Here is a 13,403-nt window from a genome sequence, read left to right as displayed (position 1 = left end):
TAGCCACTTGCTATTTAAAATTTAAATGAAGTAAAATGAAATAAAATTTAAAGTTTAGCTCTTCAGTCATACTAGCCACATTGCAGGTGTTCAATAGGCGATGTGACTAGTGGCTCCCTCATTAGTACAAATTTAGACCATTTCCATCACTGCAAAAAGGTATATTGAGCAGCACTGGTCTTAATGCTTTTCCTCCTCACATGAGTCACACTGAACTCTCATAACACCCTGTCAGACTTGCCATGTCCTTTCATACCTATGAGACGTAGCATAAACTCCCTCTGTTTCCCTTCTTTCTCCCCTAGCTCTGGCACCTTGCAACCTGGTTGACCCGTTTGTACTAAAAGATGGCTCAAATGTTATATTTTGTCAGAAATCTTCCCCCCCAACTCCTGTACACTTTGCATTTGTTACTACATTCTAGTGGGGACTTTGTGTGGAAGCCTCTATTATAGTATTTGCCTCATTATATTATAATTATTTATATGGCTCTGCCCCCCCACATAAGACTGATCTCCTCAAGCCTGACTTATCTTTGTATGTTGAGGCCTAACACAATGGCTGACACATGGCAGGTAGCTGAGAAGTACTTGTTGAATTAATATATGAATGAACAAAAGAGAAATGGACCTGGATTCAAGTACTGAGAAGAAAAGGGAGATCTGTTATTGGGCAGAAAACTGCCCAGGAAACTGAAATGGGGAGAAATTAGAAAATTGAGAGAGAAAGAGATAAGCTTAGCCTTTGGCATGGAAGTTTGAGGTATGTTTTCTCAAACATATCTTTGCAATAAAATGTCCATTTGGGGTCCCTGGTGGCTCAGTCAGTTAATCATCTGACTGGCTCAGGTCATGATCCCAGGCTCCTGGGATTGAGCCCCCATGTTGGGCTCTCTGTGCAGGGGGGAGTTGGCTTCTCCCTCTTTCTCTGCCCTCCCTCACCCCCCGCTCATGTTCTGTCTCTCAACTAAATCTTTAAAAAATAAAAATAAATAAATGTCCATTCCAAGGCCTGGTTTGGGCATCTAGATAGTAAGACTAGCTAGAAAAATTTGGAAGTCAGTCATATACAGTGATTGAGGTTTAAAGAGTAGTAAATTCCAAAAATACATGGATATGATGAGAGGACCAGATCCTACGTCTGAGGGCCGCCAGTAGTTACTGAGTTTGGGAGTGGGGGAGAGGGAAGGAAGAACCAAAAGAGGTCTGGTTAGAAACAGGAGAAAAGAAAAAAAGAGATAATAATATATCACCATGTGCCAAACAGCATCACAAAGCCAAAGCAGAGCTGGGCTTTGAACCTAGGCAGTAGTGCAGTGGCAGAGTCTGGGCCTCGGCTACCATGCCTTGAGATGTCACAGAAATCCAAGACTGGGAAGAGACTCCAGAAAGCCGGTGTAAAAGAGCATGAGCTTTGGAGTTACTGTGCTTCCTTAAGTGTTCAAACCTGAGAATAGGAGACCCAGCCACGTAACTCTCAGCTATTCCAGGTAGTCTTTGAAATGCCCTCAGAGAAGTCAGGGCTAATTCTAGGTTGAGCAGTACTCTAGGTTGAGTACCTGAGTAGCACCCCTGCTGCTGGCTACCTTTTAAACAGACTTGGCCCGCCTGAGCGTTTTGAAAAAGCAGTCAGCGGCTACACAGAGCACACACAGACACTGTTCTAATTAGTTCTAATTATGTTCTCACTGTACCTTTGACTCACAAGCTACCCTGATCTTCCCCTGAATTCCTGAAATTCCCAATCTGCCCCTAACTTTGATCCCTGATCAGGACCTCGAAAAAGTGGGTTTCAGTCTGTCTCATGCTGAGGAGGTGGGGATTCCAAGGCCAACTTCAGAATGTATTAAGATCCTGAGATCAGTCTGATCCTTCTCAGCCCCACGAGATCAAGTTTGACCCAGGAACAGTGCAGTGGAAAGAAAAATCCGGTTTGACATCGAGATCTGTCTGTAACTCATTGCATAACCACCCTGTTCAAGTCACTTAACCTCTCTGAACCTCAGTTTACTCATCGGTGCAACCAAAATCACAAGACCTTCCTTTTCCTGTGCCCAAATGAACTGGAGCGTGTACAGGTATTTTACAGAATATAAAGTATTAAAACGAAACAAGGTGCTGTGACACTCTATAAGCATGCCACAGACTACGACTATGCTTGTTGGACTAAAAGCTTATGAGAAAAACATCTCATTTCTATAGAAAGTGTCTTACTGTCTCTAATAATTTGTTTTTTAGGACAAGGAAGTAATGAGTTCAGCTTTAGCACTACAGAGCATTTTAAAGGAAGCAATGCTGGGAGGGAATTATTGTTGCTGATGGAAATGAGGCCAATTTATGATGGTCTCAGAGTGATCACAGTGGTTACAGATTCGAATTTACCTACTTGTCTGTAAATTTTAAGGATACTTTGGAAACCTTGTGACTCTGCAGCTGGTGCTCTCTCCCTTCACCAGGGCAGTGCAAAGAAACATACATAAGGCTGTGGCAGGTTGAATAATGGTCCCCTAAGATGTTCGCATCCCAATCCCTGGAACTTGTGAATGCTACCTTAGATAGCAGAAGGGACTTTGTAGATGTGTACAGATGTGTAGATATATAGATTAAGGATTACAGATTTTCCAATTGAAAGATTAATCTGGATTATCCAGATGGGTCCTAAATGTAATCACATGTGTCCTTATAAGAGGGAGGCAAAGGGAGATTTGACCACAGCAGGAGAGAGAATGATAGAAGCAGGAGGTTGGAGTGATGTGAAGAAGGGTTGTGGGCCAAGAAATGCAGGTAAAAAAGGCAAGAAAATGGATTCTCCATTTCCTTGGTAAGGAATGCAGTCCTGCCAACACCTTAATTTTAGACTTCTGATCTCCAGCACTGTAAGAAAATAAATTTGTGTTGTTTTAAACCAGTAAGTTTGTAATGATTTGTTAACAACAGAAACAGGAAACTAATACAGGAGCTCTGACCAGCAGTGAGACTAGACTACAAGCCAAGTGGCACCTGTCCCAAATAACTTCTTAATGGCAGAAAATGGCCCCAGTGACCAAAGCAATAGGCTGGGGCTCCATCTACATGGTTAACTGAGGACTCCTCAATCACTTCAGCTTCTGAACCTGACCTCTTCTATTGGCTGAGCAGTTGCCTGACCTATTGAAAGGAACCATTGTATTTCAAGTCTGTAGCAGTTACTTTCAAAGATGTATAGTGTTCATAATCCATGAAGGTACGGATTGTAGATTGGCCCATGAGAGCCTTTGGAGACAATGAGACTGTCTTTGGCTCCAAGAGATCATCTTATTTATGCTCAAACCAGCAGAGTGTAAGAGCCAACACTAAGCATGATGAGCCTTCTTGAGGGACAAGAATCGACAATGGTCCTGGATATTCTTTAACTTAAGAAAAAATATATATTTATGTATGTATATATATGTGTGTGTGTGTGTGTGTACACATACACACACACATCTCTAACATGTGTATATATATATATATATATATATATATATAATCCAATATTTCTAAAAATGATCATTTCAACATGTGGTCAGTATATAAATTATTAATGAGATACGTTACATTATTTTTTTATTCCATCCTATATGCAGCCAGTGCATACATTTCTGTGGCAAATCAAGAAGTATTTTATCGGGGCACCTGGGTGGCTCAGTGGGTTAAGCAGCTGCCTTCGGCTCGGGTCATGATCTCAGGGTCCTGGGATCGAGTCCCACATCAGGCTCTCTGCTCAGCAGGGAGCCTGCTTCCCTCTCTCTGCCTGCCTCTCCATCTACTTGTGATTTCTCTCTGTCAAATAAATACATAAAATCTTAAAAAAAAAAAAAAGAAGAAGTATTTTATCAAATTCCTTCCATTTACCCAGTGTGCTTTTAGCTATTTTGGGGGTAGGAAAAAGTAGATGAAAGAACCCTGGACTTCCAAAGGTTATGTTTGATTCATTCAGCAAATATGTTAAAGTTGAGAAAAGGAGAGTCTCAAACAAGGCAGCACGTGATCGTGTGAACTTCAGCAAAGGAAAAATCTTTGTGGGCTATAGTGGGCATGGAAGATTTTCTAGCTGATATGGGATCTGAGCTGTTCCTGAAAGGAATATAGCTTTTGCAGTGATGGACAAGAGGGAAAGGCACATGCCCTGTGAGCCTGGAGAAAGGAACCTTTCAGCAAAGGTACAAAGGAATGGGTACTGTGTACATTGAGAACAGACCAACTGTTCTATAACGGAGATGTCATTCTGAGCAGTAGTGAGAAATGACAGTGGTCTTCGCCATTTAAGTCTATTTTGGATGAAATATTTAAAGTAAAAAGAAAACCCATAAACATACTAGAAAAAAAAGTTTTAGAAAAAAGGTACTTTCTAAACATAAAAAGCCTAAAAGCCATCAGGGAAAAGACCAATAAATATGGCAAAGGAAAAAAAAATACAGTGAAGTCAGAAGACGCACTACCAGCTAGGAAAACAGTTTGCGGTACACGTGACAAAGGGTAAATTTCGTTAAAACAACGCTGTTAGAAAAGACATTCACAAAAAACAATAATGGCAGATGAACACCTGAAAACTTGTCTAGTGTTACCAATTATATGCAAATAAAAACAATGCAAGAATATTTCAGCACTTACAACAATATTCACAAACTTTTTAAACAGTGATGGTGAGAATGTGGGGAGGTGGGTATTCTTACACCCTGTTAGTGGGAATGGTAAGTTAGCATGACTGTGTGGAAGGCAACCTGTCAATTTATCAAAACGTACACTGTGCGTTGGTGGTATAGTGGTGAGCATAGCTGCCTTCCAAAACGTACACTGCACATACCCAGGAATTCCACTGCTAGGAATTTGTTCTGTAGATATGATCACAGAAATATGCAAGGATGTATGTACAACGTTATCCATTACGGTTGTCTGATGAAATTGAGAAGCTGGCAACAATCTAAATGCCCATCAGTAGGAAACAAATAATATGGTACAGCCATAAATGAATTACTATGCAGTTGTTAAAAAGAACAAGATAGATCTATCCATGTTAAAAATAGAAAGGTCTCCAAGGTATTTTAAGCGCAAGATGTAAGGTGCAGAACAGAATGAATGGTAAGATTCCACTTTTTTACCTTTTAAAAAGAGTATATACATAGGAGGTAGTAAAACATCTAAAAGTGAAAGATCAAAGAATAGCAGTTATGAGCATATTTAGTCATACTGAAGAATCAACCGGAAAGTTAAAATGGCTCATTACTTGAGGTGGGAAATGCAGCACATAATTGCTCTTGTATTATTTGATTTGTTAACCATATACACATGATGCTTTTTTAAAAATAATGAATTTTAGGGGCACCTGGGTAGCTCAGTGGGTTAATTAAGACTCTGCCTTCGGCTCAGGTCCTGATCCCAGGGTCCTGGGATCGAGCCCCACATTGGGCTCTCTGCTCAGCAGGGAGCCTGCTTCCCCCCTCTATCTCTCTGCCTGCCTGCCTCTCTGCCAACTTGTGATCTCTCTATCAAATAAATAAATAAAATCTTTTAAAAAAAAGAATTTTAAATGTTTTAAAATTAAATTAAGCAGTATCTTTCTAAAAATAGCTTTCTAAAAGAATTCTCATCCCCTGTTGCCCCACGCACCTGACTTTGTCCCTTACAGCATAGTCAAAATTCTTGAAGAAGTTTTAAATACTCCCTACTTTGTACATCTTTCTCAACCCTTCAAAGTTTGGTTTTGCCAAAGTCACCAATGATGTGGTTAAAGTCAGCAAGTATGTCTCAGTCCTGATCCAACCTGAGCTTAGTAATATCAGGAACTTTTTTTTTTTTTGGAAACCCCTTGGGCTCTGGTGACAGCACTCAACCAGTTGTCTTCCTCGTTCTCTAGAGGCCTCTCTCTAATGTTGCTGTTTTTTAGGGTTCTGCTCCAGTCTCTCTTTCCACACGTGATCTCCACTCCATAGAGTGGCTCCAGTTACCACCTATGTTCTGATGTTCTCGTGCCTTACAAATCTTTTATCTCTAGTCCAGATCTCTCTCCTGAGCTTCAGAATTTCTTATCCAACAGCTTTATACATTAATACTTTCCAACCTTTTCCATATTGTGGCACACATAAAGAATGATGGTATTTTCATGGCAACACAGTCTACCAAGACCAATGTCTTTTCCGAGGAAGTTCATGCTGCCATGAGGGCTAAGAAAATATGTAGCACATCTGTAACCTCTTCCTGAGGCACAGCAGTTGGGAAGCTCTTACCTTTTGGACAAACATTTCCACTGGGACATCCCCCAGGCATTTCAATGTTAACATATTTGGAAGTGAGCATATCATCTCCCAAAACTGCTGTTCCTCCACTGTTTGCTATTTTAGTGAGTGGCCTTCCCATCTGCAAGTTACCCAGTCTGGAAGTCTTGGCTTAGCTCTCTGCTTCCCTCCCCTTCCAAGCCCAAGACCTGCCGACTCCGCTACTCTTAATTTCTTGAAGTGATCTCCTCTCCATCACCACTATCACTTTCCTAGTCCAGAGTACATCATTTCTCATTTTTCCCCTCAATTACTATAAAAACTTTGTCTGTTCTCCGACTTCAATCTTGCTTTCTCTCTAAACCGTTCTCCACATTGCTACCACAGTAATCTTTCTAAAATGCAATTCTGATTCTGTCAACTCCCGGCTTAAAACCATTCAAAGGACTGATGGGAGCAGTGATCTACCAGTCACTCATCAGCACCACATGCACCACTGGGCTATGCTACCAAACTGTTTTACTACTAGCAGCTTCTAGCAACAAGAGGCCCAAGAGACCCAGCCTGTTTTATAACAGACAGCTCAAGTAAAAAACAATATGTGATGGGGTGCCTGAGTGGCTCAGTCAGTTGAGCATCCAACTCTTGGTTTCAGCTCAGATCATGATCTCAGGGTCGGGAAGTTGAGCCCCACATGGGATTCCGAGTTCAGCAGGTAGTCTGCTTCAGATTCTGTCCCTCCCCCTCCTTCTGCCCCCCCCACCCCCGGCTCTCTCTCCCTCTCTAAAATAAATAAATCTTTTTGGAAAACCAACCATGGGACTTCTGTATAATTTTTAATAATTTAAGTGAATACCACTGAGGAATTAAAAGTGTCTTAAGGCCCATCAAAGACAGAAAGTGATCATGGGATAATAGTAGTTATACCTCATTTACCTCCTGTCAGTGAAAATGAAGGTTTATAAAATATGGTGAATCTGCCAAAATCTGAATGCCTAAACTTCCAAATGTACACGAGCCTTTGAATAAGGAGGGCAGATACTTGCTCTGACAAGTGCAGATGTTCCGGCTGTGGGGGTTTTTTTTGTTTTGTTTTGTTTTAAGGGTAAACATCTAAATGAAAAGTTAAAAAATCCAGATGGTCTGTTTATTTCCCAAAATTTAGTTATTTGAAAAGATCCCAAAATAGTTAGAAATGCTTGGCATACTATTAAGGTTTTTCTACACTGTGCTTTTGGAATGCTGTAGATACATGGAGTCTTACAGGCTTTTTAAGCCCTGTGAGGAAAAGTACATGTCTAAATTTTGGTTTAAACCCAGGACTAGCCCTCTGATCCCTATTCAATAAATATTGGATGATTGAATAAGAATTAATTAATGCTGCAAGTTTCCAAAAATGTCACTATCTATCATCAAGCTCCCTAAAGACTCCACGAAAACACTATTAGAATATAATGGCTCAGTCAATTATGCGTCTGCCTTCAGTTCAGGTCATGATCCCAGGCTCCTGGGACGGAGCCCTTGCATTGGGCTCCTCACTTAGCAGGGAGACTGCTTCTCCCTGTCACTCTGCCTGCTATTCTGCCTGCTTATGATCTCTCTCTGTCAGATAAATAAAATCTTTAAACAAAAACAAGCAAACAAAAAACTATTAGAATAAATGACTAATAGGGGCACCTGGATGGCTCAGTCAGTTAAGCGTCTGACTTTGGCTCTGGAAATGGAGTCAGAGTCTTGGGATCAAGCCCCGTGTCTGGCTCTGCACCCAGTGGGGAGTCTGTTTGTCCTTCTGTCTCTGCCCCTCCTCTAGTCATGCTCTCTCCATCTCTCTCTCAAATAAATAAATAAAATCTTTTTTAAAAAGATAAGTGACTAATAAATTCCATAGAGTTTCAGGATATACACTTAATATACAGAAAGCTGTTGTGTTTTTATAACACTAATAACAAACTATCAGAAAGAAATTTAGAAAACAATCCCATTCACAATTACATCAAAAGAATAAAATACCTAGACATAAATTTAACCGACGAAGTAATAAGACTTGTACTCCGAAAACTAACACATTGATGAAATTGAAGAAGACACAAAGAAATGGAAGGATACACCCTGATCATGAATTGGAAGAATTAATATTGTTAAAATGTTCATATTAGCCAAAGCAATCTACAGATTCAATGCAATCCAATGACATTTTTCACAGAAATAGAACAATAATCCTAAAATTTGTATGGAACCACAGAAACCACCAAATAGCCAAGGCAATCTTGAGAAAGAACAAAGGTGGGTAACATCACACTCCCTGCTCCCTGATTTCAAACTATACTACAAAGCTGAATGGTACTGTCACAAAACAGATACAAAGGCCAATGGAACAGAACTGAGAACCGAGAACCAATCCACACATAATACGATTATTAAACTACAACAGAGGAGGCAAGAATATGCAACAGGGAGGGAAAAGATCATCTCTTCAATAAACGGTGTTGGGAAAATGTACAATAATATGCAAAAAAATGAAACTGAACCCCTATCTTAACATCGTACAAAAAAATCAACTCAAAATGGATTAAAGACTTGAATGTAAGGCCTGAAGACTTACATGAGCAATTAGTTCCCTGACATCAGTCTTACCAATATTTTGGGGGATCTGACTCCGCAGGCAAGGGCAACAAAAGTAAAAAAATAAACAAATGGGACTATATCAAACTAAAAACCTGTTTGCACAGCAGAGCAAGTTCTCAAGAAAACAGAAAGGCAACTTACTGAATGGAAGAAAATATTTTCAAGTCATATATGTGATAAGGGGCTAATAGCAGGGGCACCTGGGTGGCTTGGTTGGCTGAGCATCTGCCTTCCACTCAGGTTGCGGTCTCAGGGTCCTGGGATTGAGTCCTGCGTGGGGCTCCCTGGTCAGCGGGAAGTCTGTTTCTCTCTCTCTCTCTCTCTCTTTCTGCAGCTCCCTCTGCTGCTCCCTCTACTTGTGCTCTCTCAAATAAATAGAATCTTTTTAAAAAAATAGAAAAAGCAGGGGCGCCTGGGTGGCTCAGTGGGTTAAGCGGCTGCCTTCAGCTCAGGTCATGATCTCAGGGTCCTGGGATCGAGTCCCACATCCGGCTCTCTGCTCAGCAGGGAGCCTGCTTCCCCCTCTCTTCTCTGCCTGCCTACTTGTGATCTCTCTGTCAAATAAATAAATAAAGTCTTTTTTAAAAAATAGAAAAGGCAAAAAAAAAATCTGATTTAAAATTGGTGGGGGGCAGGGCAAAAAAAGTAAAAAATAAAATGGGCAAATTATCTGAGCGGACGTTTTTCCAAAGACGTCCAAGAAGCACATGAAAGATGCTCAGTATCACCTAACCATCACAGAAATGCACATCAAAGCCATAATAAGATATCACTTCACAGAATGGCTAGTTTCAAAAAAACAAGAAATAACAAGTGTTGGGGCACCTGGGTGGCTCAGTGGGTTAAGCATCTGACTTTGGCTCAGGTAATGATGTCAGGGTCCTGCAATGGAGCCCTGCGTAGGGCTCTATGCTCAATGGGAAGTCTACTTGTCCCTCTGCCTCTGCCCTTTCCCCTGATTGTGCTCTTTCTCTCTCAGATAAATAAAATCTTAAGAAAGAAAGAAAAAGAAATAACAAGTGATGACAAGGATGTGGAGAAAAGCAATCACTTGTGTCCTGTTGGTGAGAATGTAAATTGGTGCAGCCACCATGGAGAACAGTATGGAAGTTACTTAAAAAGTTTAAAAGAACTACCCTATAATCCAGCAATTCCACTCTGGGTTTTTATTCCAAGAAAACCAAACATCCCCATATTCACTGTAGCATTATTTACAAGCCAAGATATGGAACAACCTAAGTACCCATCGATAAATGAGTGAATAAATAAGATGTGGAGGGTGTGTGTGTGTGTATGTATGGAATACTACTCAGCCATAAAACAGAATGAAATCTTGCCGCTTGCAGCAATAAGGATGGACCTTGAAGGTATTATGCTAAGTCCAGTAAGTCAAAAAAAGACAAATACCCCATGATTTAACTTATATATGGAATCTGAAAAACAAAACAAAATGGGACATATAGATACAGAGAACAGACTGGTGGTTGCCAGAAGAGAGGACGGTAAGAGGGTGGGCAACATGCATGAAGGGAATCAAGAGGTTTAAACTCCCAGTTATAAAATAAATAAGTAATGGGGACATATTTTATAACATGAGGATTATGGTCAACATTGTATTAACTTTGGTGACACATGATAACTAGACTGGTGATCATTTTGCAGTATATATAAATGAGTCACTATGTTGTTGTATACCTGAAACTAATATGATAATATATTTCAGTCATAATACTTCAATTTTTAAAAAAGATAAGGTGAGCTTTCTCAGAAATGAAAACATGTTCACGAAGAGATCTGCACAAGAACAGCCCTATTCTAATAACCCCAAAACTGGGAAACACCCAAATAAACATCAACTGGAGAATGGATAAACAATGGTGATATATTCATACAATGAAATATTACTCAGTGACAAAAAAAAGAATAGATTCACATTAGTGAAAAACATTACTAAGCTAAAGAATATAGACACAAAAAGAGCACATACTATTTGATCACACTTACGTGAAATCCAAGAACAGCCAAAACTATGGTGACAGAATTCAGGACTTTGAGGCGGTGGGTGGTGTGGTAGGTGCAGGGTAGTTAACAATACATATAAAGGGGCAGAGGGAATTTTCTGGAGTAACAACTCATTATCTTGTTTTCAGTGTTACATAGGTGTATATTATTGTTGAAATTCTCCAATTAGAACACCTGAGATCTGTGCATTTTATCGTATGTTAAGGATAAATCAATCAATAAATTTGTTATAAACCAAAGGTGAGAGAGCTGGTGGGAATAACCATCATGGCATCTTTTAGGCTCCAGTTATTACTGACCTCAGACACTCACTTCTTTGCTCAAGAACATAAAATAACTTCTTTATCACTTACCCTGTCAAATCCGTACCCTCATTCTGATCTCCATATAAAATCTCCTCCACTAACTTCCACTTCTCACCCAACCAAGGTGATCTGCTCACTGTCCCAGGCAGCTAATTTGCTCTTTGCTACCTGAGTCTCCTTGTGTCCTTACTGTGCCTGAATCTATTCAAGTTCTCTATGCCCTTCAAATCCCATTCTAAATTAGGGAGCCTCCTTCAGAGAGGAACTCTTGGTTAATCCTAGCCAATTTAAGCACCCCAAGATCCCTTAGCTTTTATGTTCCTTTATTGGACTAATATGATGCGTTAATACATTCTGTGTACACCCACAACAGAAGCTATTTTAATAAAAATTGGCAGAGACTGTGGCTAGGGATCCCTTTGTATTTCTTTAATAACCCCATCAGAACCTGCATTAACGGGCTGGTCACCACCATGCAAATTGTGAAGACCATACGGTATCGAGACAAGGACAAATAGATATTTAATCAAGGACCAATGAGAATGGTACTGAACGGAGCTCTGAGGCCCTGCCGGGGTCTATGTGGGCTGTTTACTTTTTTTTCTTTTAAGCACGTGGTTAGTTCAACAGGGCAGGTACCCGTCCCCACCAAGATAGCAAGTCGCTGAGAACAAGGTTTTATCTTTCTTCTGCTCAGCCTTACTTCCTCCTGTGAGGAACGACCAGCCCTACTCTGAAAGCAACGGAGCCTGTTCCCAGCGCCCAGTTTCCCGAATTACTGGGAGGACCTAATCCCGATCCGGAGGAGGAAAAGTGAGGAGGGAGCACTTCAGGCCAAGGAGGCTTTGAAGCGTCTTCCCATAGATTTACACCCAACACGTAAGCAGGAAGGCAAATTACAAACACCAACGCTCACAACCACATATACACGTGCACGCCCAGCCCCACAGAAGCAGACGCGCATGCCCGTGGCTCCGCGAGCACCTACTTAGTTTTCTCTGCTATAGATGCCCCTCATTCCACCCCCGCTCGGCCCAGCGCTGCTTCTCCAACCCCCGCACCCGGGAGGTTTACCAACCCGGACCCGACCGGGCCCGAGGAGAGCGTTTCAGTATAGAGGGAGGGGAGGTCCTTCCCACCGGGGAGGAAGCGGCGCTCTCCGGACGGGCGGACTTCGCTCTCCTCCTGGGAACATCTGGCGGGGGGCTGGGAGGGGCGCGCATCCAAGGCGAACGTGGATTGGCTGCACGGAAGGAGGGAGGCGGGGTCCGGGCGAGGGGCGGGGCTCACTGGCCCCTTTAAAGCCTTGACATCAAGAGGCGGCCCCAGCACCCCCCTTCTTCTGCCCCCCGCCCCCGAGCCGCGGCCATGGACCCGGCAGATTCGGCCTGCCCCGGCCCAGCTCAACACCTGATTTCGGTGAGTTCCAGGCCTACTTGGGATTTAAAGGGCGGCGAGTGGAGGGTCTGTAAGCTGTGGGCTGGGGGTGGGCTGTTTGAAGGGTAAGGCTCCTGTGGCAGGCTTGGGTCGAGGGGGCGGCGCGCCTTCCTGCCCGGACCTCGCTGCCTGTCCTTCCCTCCCGCCTCACTGTCCCCGGCGGGGGTGTGGGGGGGGTCCGGCTGCGACTCTGTTCACCCCCACCCCACCCCCTCCCGCCCCCCGCGCCCTCCTCGCGCACACTCCATGGCCCCGGAAGGGAAACTTTCAGGACAGGGGGATGTTCCGGGGGCCGGTCTCCCTCCCTCTTTGAAAGCACTGACCTTGCCCCATCTGCGCACCCCACCCCACCCGCATCCCACCGTCCGGGTGCCGCTTAGCGGTGCCGGGTTGTTGCGTGGTGGGGGGGAATCTGGGGGGGGGGGTTGCGGGGAGGGAGACTCTCCCCAAAGCGCAGGCGCGGAGACGAGCCCTGGGCTCCTCTTCGCCCTCCTTGCAGTCCCCGTGGCCTGGGGCGGTAGGGCGTGGGGAAGATGGGGAGAGGCGGAGAGATCAGGGTCTCTAGGAACAATCCTTCGGTGGCTTTGAGGGGCTGTGAGAAGGAAGGAGGCGGGGGGCCGGCAGACTGAACACTGAAGAGAGGCTGAGGGAGGGAGAAGGGTTGGGCAGGGTGTGGGGCCAGGGCAGCGCCTGCAAAAAAGCCTCTCTGGGTCCTGGCTGCGGTGCCAGAAGAATGCAGAGAATTTATCTGTGCCCGACACTCCCCTGGCCTAGGCCGACTA

General features: G+C 43.1%; 1 protein-coding gene across 2 annotated transcripts in view; it reads left to right on the top strand.

Moving 5' to 3' along the window:
- Positions 1–12,526: 12,526 nt before the first annotated feature.
- NCKAP5L (NCK associated protein 5 like) overlaps positions 12,527–13,403 on the top strand; it is a 30,169-nt gene continuing 29,292 nt past the window's right edge. For both annotated transcript variants that reach the window (XM_044226607.1, XM_044226606.1), the window contains exon 1: positions 12,527–12,603. The gene's annotated coding sequence lies outside the window, so the exon portion shown is untranslated. The remainder of the gene's footprint in view (positions 12,604–13,403) is intronic.

This window comes from Neovison vison, chromosome 12, assembly GCF_020171115.1.
Source record: "Neovison vison isolate M4711 chromosome 12, ASM_NN_V1, whole genome shotgun sequence".
Lineage (NCBI taxonomy): Eukaryota > Metazoa > Chordata > Mammalia > Carnivora > Mustelidae > Neogale > Neogale vison.
The sequence above is the reverse complement of the archived record's forward strand: the minus strand, read 5'-3'. Positions and strand labels throughout refer to the sequence as shown.